Genomic DNA, 7243 nt, shown 5'->3' on the forward strand with positions numbered 1-7243 from the left:
ATTGACAGGTAAAACGCACTGACTAGTGCTCTCGACTGCGCCAGAAAATCGATTGGCGCCCGCGAAAATTCCAAAATACAAAAATGAAGTATATTACCAAGTAACCCAGTGAGAACTGCTTGTCTATCATTTTAGTTTAAAATACAAGAAGTTTTATTCTAATGAAGCATCTCAAGCCCGCTAGGTTAATTTCTGATGCTTGCTTGGAATAAAATTTCTTGTATTTTATATTAAAATGATAGACAAGCAATTCTGTTAAAAGCACTGGCACTGAACGTTCGCTTCATGCAGTCTATTTTGCAACTTTTTTAAAATGATGTCAATCCCGAAAATCTCGGGATTAGGAAAACTTAATCCCGAAAATTTTGGGACTGAAAAGTGGTCGGGATCCCGGGATCCCGATTTTCGAGATCCCGAGATTAAATCCTCTAGATACAATAGTCTTCGTTAGGCTTAACATCGACGAAAATTCAACGCGAAGCGACACGCAACGGAGAGAAATTTCAACAAGGGATAAATTAATATATTTTTTCGTACATGATTCGTTATCCGAAAAATAAGTTATCCGAACAACCCCAGTTCCCAATTGATTCGGATAAACGACGCTCTACTGTATTTGAATGCAATGCAAGCTCCCGCAATTACAGGAGGGGTCTACCTTAAGCCTTAAACCGCTCGGCCATTCTGACGTTAAAATGTCTTTAAATGGTGATTAATATCATATGTTAACGAAAGTATTATTTATATAATGTGTAAACCAGTTAGATATATACTAATCAGTGAAAGTACTAGAGTTAGTGGAATAATAACATTCTTAAAGGTTTGTTCGCGAAAGATGTTTGTTATATTGTAAATATATGTTTAAAAAAGTTATAACTTTAAGTTATATAATGAGTATTTAAGAGTTTTGTTTAAAGGTATCTAAACGAATCATTCAGGGCTAATATGTTGTATTAACAAATATCGCCCTTGTAACAGGCGAAAGCCTTATACACTTAATAAAAATGAAATGAAATGAAATATATTTGAATGGTAAGAAGCTGCAGTCAGTGTAAAGTGATAATAGAAATTGATAGTGTGCATCCAGATGTGACATTTTACATCCCGGATACATCCTATTAAAGTATTCGAAACGTCTTACGTTCTGCAGATGTCTGCCATCGAAATAAGTCGAATTTCTGTTTCTTGGCTTTGTCTCAACTTTACCTGTAAAAGAAATTACAAAATTAAAAACAACTCCAATGGCTTCAATCTTGATGTACCAAGAGTATATACCTGTAAAGTTCTTCAAACATATTGAAACGGTTAATCGTCTCACTTAAAATTGATGCAAGATAAAACAAATGAAATTTGCTTCTTCTGTTCAAGATTAATGTTATTCAGCTTCTTTATTTGAGCTTCCATATTTGCTTATAATCTGAGGATTTCTTTTCGAAAGTGTTTTNTATTGAAACGGTTAATCGTCTCACTTAAAATTGATGCAAGATAAAACAAATGAAATTTGCTTCTTCTGTTCAAGATTAATGTTATTCAGCTTCTTTATTTGAGCTTCCATATTTGCTTCTAATCTGAGGATTTCCTTTCGAAAGTGTTTTCAATTGGACACCAATAAACTTTTTTGGTTGTTTTACATTATTAAATATGCATTTTGGACAGTTCTGTTCTTCTGCAATTTTAAAGAATAGCGTTTTAAATTATTATACAATTACATTAACTCGATGAATAGCTTACATTGAAAATATAGATTTTTTCACATTTTTTTATTGATTCTTCCTATCAGAGATTTTCTAAATTCATCGTCAATAATCTGAAAGAGAAAGCTCTCAGATTAGAAGTTTGATAATATATATTACAATAAAGAAATGCATAATTTTCACATACATTTTACATAGGTAAATGTTCGTTTCAGATTATTAGAAAATAAATAAAAAATACATTATCAGTAAATAATTCTATTTATTTAATTTCAGAATTAGAAATTTAAGAGATTCTGAAATTTACAAGAGATTAACCGATGATCTGATGCCACCAACAAAAAATGTTGAAGAATCGTCTTATAATCCTTTATCTTTAGTAGACATGATGAGTACTTTTATTCTTCTCGTCATTGGTTATGCAATTTCTATTCTTTGTTTTATCTGCGAATATTTAAAAATATATAATTTTAAACACAACTGAAAATATTAAGAATTTTACTGTAAAATACGTAAATCTGACTGTGTAAATTAACTAAAATTAATTAAAGCACTAATCATAAAATAATTATGAAAAGTTTGGTACCCAGTGAACACTGAAAGCAAGAACGATAAATACATTTGGCTTAAGCATTTTTTTTTCAGAATAATGGCACATATATTCTTGCAAATTCTTATCATATTTGCATCATTATCATGTCTTTCAAACCGAAATGTTTTAAATATCAAGATAAGCTTTAAGAATTTATAAAAAGTAATTTAATGTATAAGCTACTATAAAGTTTATAATTAAATAATTATTCTTATAACTATTTTGAAAACGTGCAGTTCGTCAAATGAGAACTTTGTCCCATTCCTAATAACAACAACTAACTCTTACAGTAAGACAAATATTTATATGTGTAGTATGTGTCAGAGAATAGAATTTATGTAGTTATTAGTTATGTGTATAATTCATAATTTATGTAATTTAAATTAGCTAAATAAATCTTAATATACTATTATGTATTCATTGAATATTACATAGAAAGCGTAGGATATTTTAACCGCAGTATGATGCTTTTTGATTGTATAATATCAGTGTGAAAAGTCGTGGCTTTGTGATCTCACTTATGTGACACTTACTGTAGGTTCCTTTCTGTTCAAAATAGTTAAATTACAGAAGACACGGGAGTTCAACAAAATCTCTCTGTTCGATACGCAGGAGCTTGAGAGTAGTTAGCATAATTGTTATTCGCATCCTATCTCGTGAATTGTAGTTGAACTAAATTTTATGTTAGTTGCATGAAATATAAAAGGATTTTATTTGAATATTTAAATTAAACATGTGGGTCGACGATATACGTGGAAACGAGGAGGTAGTGTTAGGTACTTACAAGCGGACCTTACGGTCTCGGAAATTCGGTTCGGGATGAGAGTTTGTAGGTTAGTAGTATACCTCAAGGGTACCAACCCAGAATAATTGTAAAGCGCACTAGCCAGAAGATTCCGAGAAAAAAGGCTTTAAACTTTTAAGCGCAACTCTTATACTGATCGATTTTACACTATGCCAGTACAGCGAAATGCTGTCTGTTTTGGAGATAGGCAAGGTCAGACCCTCGGATTTGCGACGATTCTCGAACGAGTAGGTATGTACAGTACGTGAGCTGATCTTTGTAATTATAAATTGCGAGTACATGTGACTAACATTATTTTCTTTTTTATTTTATGCATGTTATAAGTTATAAATAAATATAAACAAATAACGCCAAACCGATAATAGTAAATTTAAATACTAAAATGATTAATTTACTGTGTTTTTGTTATTTTTTACTCCCGTTTTAGGTATTCAGTATTTGGCCAAATAGTGCTCTTCAATGATTAGAAAGTTTTAGCATTTTGCAAACATCCTTCATATCTCTGTTGACGAAGTTGCACCAGAGAGATTTACACAACTGTAGTGTGTATATAATATATCCAGTGTACCAGAGCCCCTTTAGCCGCCACTCGAAAACATCGAGCGACGTTTCCACTTCCCAGGACGAGGACCTAGGGGTTGGATTTCGGAAAGCGGTGTCGGTGTTATGTGACGGTGTCGTTTACTTTAACGAAGCGTGATATGTAAATGATTGGATGCGACGAACAAACTAAATAATGGTTCAGTTGTGAATGTTACGGCGAGTGGTGTTTGTAAGAATGTGTTGTAACGAAACCGTCAAAATCCTCCAAATATTCGTGCTTCTTCGCACTTAATGCAGTTGATTCGTGGATCAAAAACCTCGATATCTTTCTAACTTTTCGCCACTCTGCAAACACCATCGTTACGTCGTCGGTTCTTTTTCTTAGGTCGTCGTTTCTTTTTCTTAGGTCATCGTCTATCTCGTCCATCTATTTGTTTCCGGGTCTAGAATTCGTTTCGTAATACCTACCTGCGCCGAGGACCACTTAATGCTTAAGTGCTGGAGTGCAGCTTAATGCACTCCAAAATGGGTCAGACGGAGCGTGTAATTTGTGGTGTACCTGGCGCTAATTATTTATAAATCCTGTAATAAAAAGCATCGTAACTATATTAAGAATCCTTGCATTGAAGCTTTCGGGTTGCACGTCAAACGAAATCGTGCTCCCGAGCACTCGAAATCTTACGGCCCTACTACTACAAACTACAAATTTGTATTGTAAGGCCGAAATAAACGGCCTTACAATACATCGATCGTCTCGATTGTTTTTGTAATAATAACATCGAAACAATTATTAGATTTTCGAGTCAACTGTATGATTTATTAATTCTGTTATGATTTATTAATTCTGTTTTTCATTTCAAAATTACTGTACTTGTATTTAGTATTTCAATATTAGTTTGTTTTCATGAAGTTTGAAATACCTGTCTGAAGCTTATATAACNTTGGGACTTGCTGTATTTATACTGTTCGTAAAGTATATTTGAAAGCATTATTTGAAGTTGGGGAGAATGCAACTGAAGTTGTAATGCTTGTTCATTTCCTGATATTCTGCACATGATGAGTGACTGTCATGTGCAGAATATAAGAAAGTGCAAAGAAAAAAAGGAGTTTCTTTAAATAAGTTCTTAAAGTGCACTTCAATGCATTGGCTAACATTTGGGACTGCTGTAACATGCCCAACTGTCTATAAAAGACAATAACAAGATTTTCAAGTTAACCTTCTACGAAAGTAAGATTTTTTTGTGCGAGTAGTGCCGAAGTATTTGTGAAGCCCACGGGGCATTTCCAGAGTGACGAATCCATAATTTGTGTCTTACATTTAGAGTTATTCTCCTGCAAACGCTGCTTGGTCAAATGTAATTCTATATACTTATAATTCTACAAAAATTTACATTATTGATGAAGCAACCTTGTTCATTTATACCAGTGTTCTTCTAACACTGGTATAAATGTCTCTGTGTCTACCCAGAAAACATAGTAGTGTCAGTCCCGACAAATTAGTCATCGCAGTCTTCGCTGACGCGATCTTCACTCATTGGTCCTGTGGTGCCGAAGCATAGGGGGGGGTGCTTTGCCATAGTCACAATATCATAAATAACTCTAGACTTTATTTTTAAATCTCAAACAATAAACTTTATTAATGCAAAGATACACGAACTTTCTAAAGTTGTTAAAGCATAGTTCGTAAATTTATATTTAATAATGGCCGTTTATTTTAATCTTTTAATTAAAATTCAAAAACTTTTTTTGAAATAATGTTGCGTACATATTAGATCTTTCTACTTATCTGTATGTAGAAACATTATTTATATTAATTAGTTTATATAAAAGTAATTAATAGACAAATATAAAATGATATATTGCAAAAATATCTGGGACAAATTATAAAATTAACTTATAAAAAAATCAGTATAATGGAATGAAGTGTTTCAATAATTCAAATGTTTGTCTGTCTCTCACTATTAGCATTCTGCATTTCTAAGCATCCTGTTAGCATCTTTATAAAATAAAAATTTACATTTATGTCCCAAACTCTTTTTTAAATATATTGCAATTGAAATTCTTATATACGTATTAAAATATGTCTACATTTAACCCTGTACACAGTATATTTCAGTTTAGTATTAGTTATTTTAATGTTTATTACCAAAAACACAAAGCACACTTCTGTTGTATCTTTCAAAAAATTAAAACGTATTTATTAAAATTGTATAAATAAGTTTTAATTTCTTGGAGAAGTATCAATACATTCTATGTCTAATTTCTGTGTATAGTGTAATATATTTTAATTCTCAAAAGCCTTAACTTATTTTTGAATTTGCTTCTAACCAAAAGTAGCCTCTAACAAGCCTTTTCTTTATATAATCTTAGAGCTTGTTAAAATTCATATGTACAGTAATATATATTTAATTTGTGCGACTATAATATAAAAAGAAACGAGTACGAGTACTTGAATACGAGTACTCTCTCCACTTATTCCTCTTCTACTGGCATACGTTGGGTTGATATCTGTATTGGAAACCAATTTCATTTCCAACATAATGTCATCTGCAACACTCTAGAGCAGTATTTCCTAACAAGGGGGCAGCGGCCCCATGGGAGTTTTTAAGAAGTTTGACGGGGGCCGCGAAATTATACAAATTTTATGCATATTTCAGTGAAAAAGAGTTTTCAACTATGTTGGATATAGATATTCGGATTGCGTCTTTTTCGGATTAACTCAACGTTGGTGAGTGTTTTATATATATCATTTTAAAGCTTAAAACGAGCTCTTTTGAACGCCGTTTAACGTTTTTTTCTTTGATTAAGTTACGGCAGTTTTTCGGCCGCGACCACGTGGCCGTATAACGAACGGCTTTTTAGCGGAAATTTTGTGTCATCGGTTTCTGATGTTTATTCCGTTGTTCTCGTCTCTTAATTCGGTGTGTGATATCTTTATTGTCAATTTTTGTTTATTAGTTACTTAATAACCGCGACCGTCATTGGCAACTTTCGGCCGTTCTTTTCGGCTGTTCTATTTGGCCATCGGCGCTGATTTTGGCGTGCTATTAGATAACGTTGCCCTTGTTATTATTTTAATTTATCGGCTTCTGGTTTTCTTTTTCTTTCTCTCGCGAGTAATCGTGACAAATTTTAACAAAGGGTCAGCGATCATTGTCCTCGCCAGGTGGTCGTGTGCTCTCCCCTAACCGACCCTAATTCGGTCGCTTGTCTCGCTCCTTGGAGCGCTGCTTTTGGGTCCCTTTGAACGAGCCGTATATCGTCGGTAGCGTGTAAATTTATAGTTTTTCCTTGTATTATTGAATTTGTTCTATATTGCGTCTTTTCTTACTCTTCTACCTGATCCTAATTCGGTTTCTTAATTTGCCGGTTGTTGCCGAGCTACTATTTGCTGGCGATCGCGTGTTATTTCACTTTGTAGTTATAATTCTCTCTGCATCACTGACGAAATTTGTGATTACTTCTGCGTGAATTATTGGTGCACCATGGACTCTAACATGCAATCGACGTTCTTGGACAATGCACATAAAATCGCCGACGAGATTAAAGTTTACTGCGCGGACAATCGCAACAAACATCTCGACACGGCAGAGCATGTGCGATACATCT

General features: G+C 33.3%; 1 long non-coding RNA gene across 1 annotated transcript; it reads right to left on the reverse strand.

Moving 5' to 3' along the window:
- Window positions 1-1686: 1686 nt before the first annotated feature.
- On the reverse strand, window positions 1687-4316 carry LOC111630536. The gene is made up of 3 exons (XR_002757541.1): window positions 4194-4316; window positions 1882-2138; window positions 1687-1807 (listed from the first exon to the last, which is right to left on the reverse strand). It is a non-coding gene; the product is annotated as an uncharacterized LOC111630536 (long non-coding RNA).
- Window positions 4317-7243: the final 2927 nt, after the last annotated feature.

The sequence above is a fragment of the Centruroides sculpturatus genome, unplaced genomic scaffold (assembly GCF_000671375.1).
Source record: "Centruroides sculpturatus isolate CEXI.00-Female unplaced genomic scaffold, Cexi_2.0 scaffold587, whole genome shotgun sequence".
Taxonomy (NCBI): Eukaryota; Metazoa; Arthropoda; class Arachnida; order Scorpiones; family Buthidae; genus Centruroides; species Centruroides sculpturatus.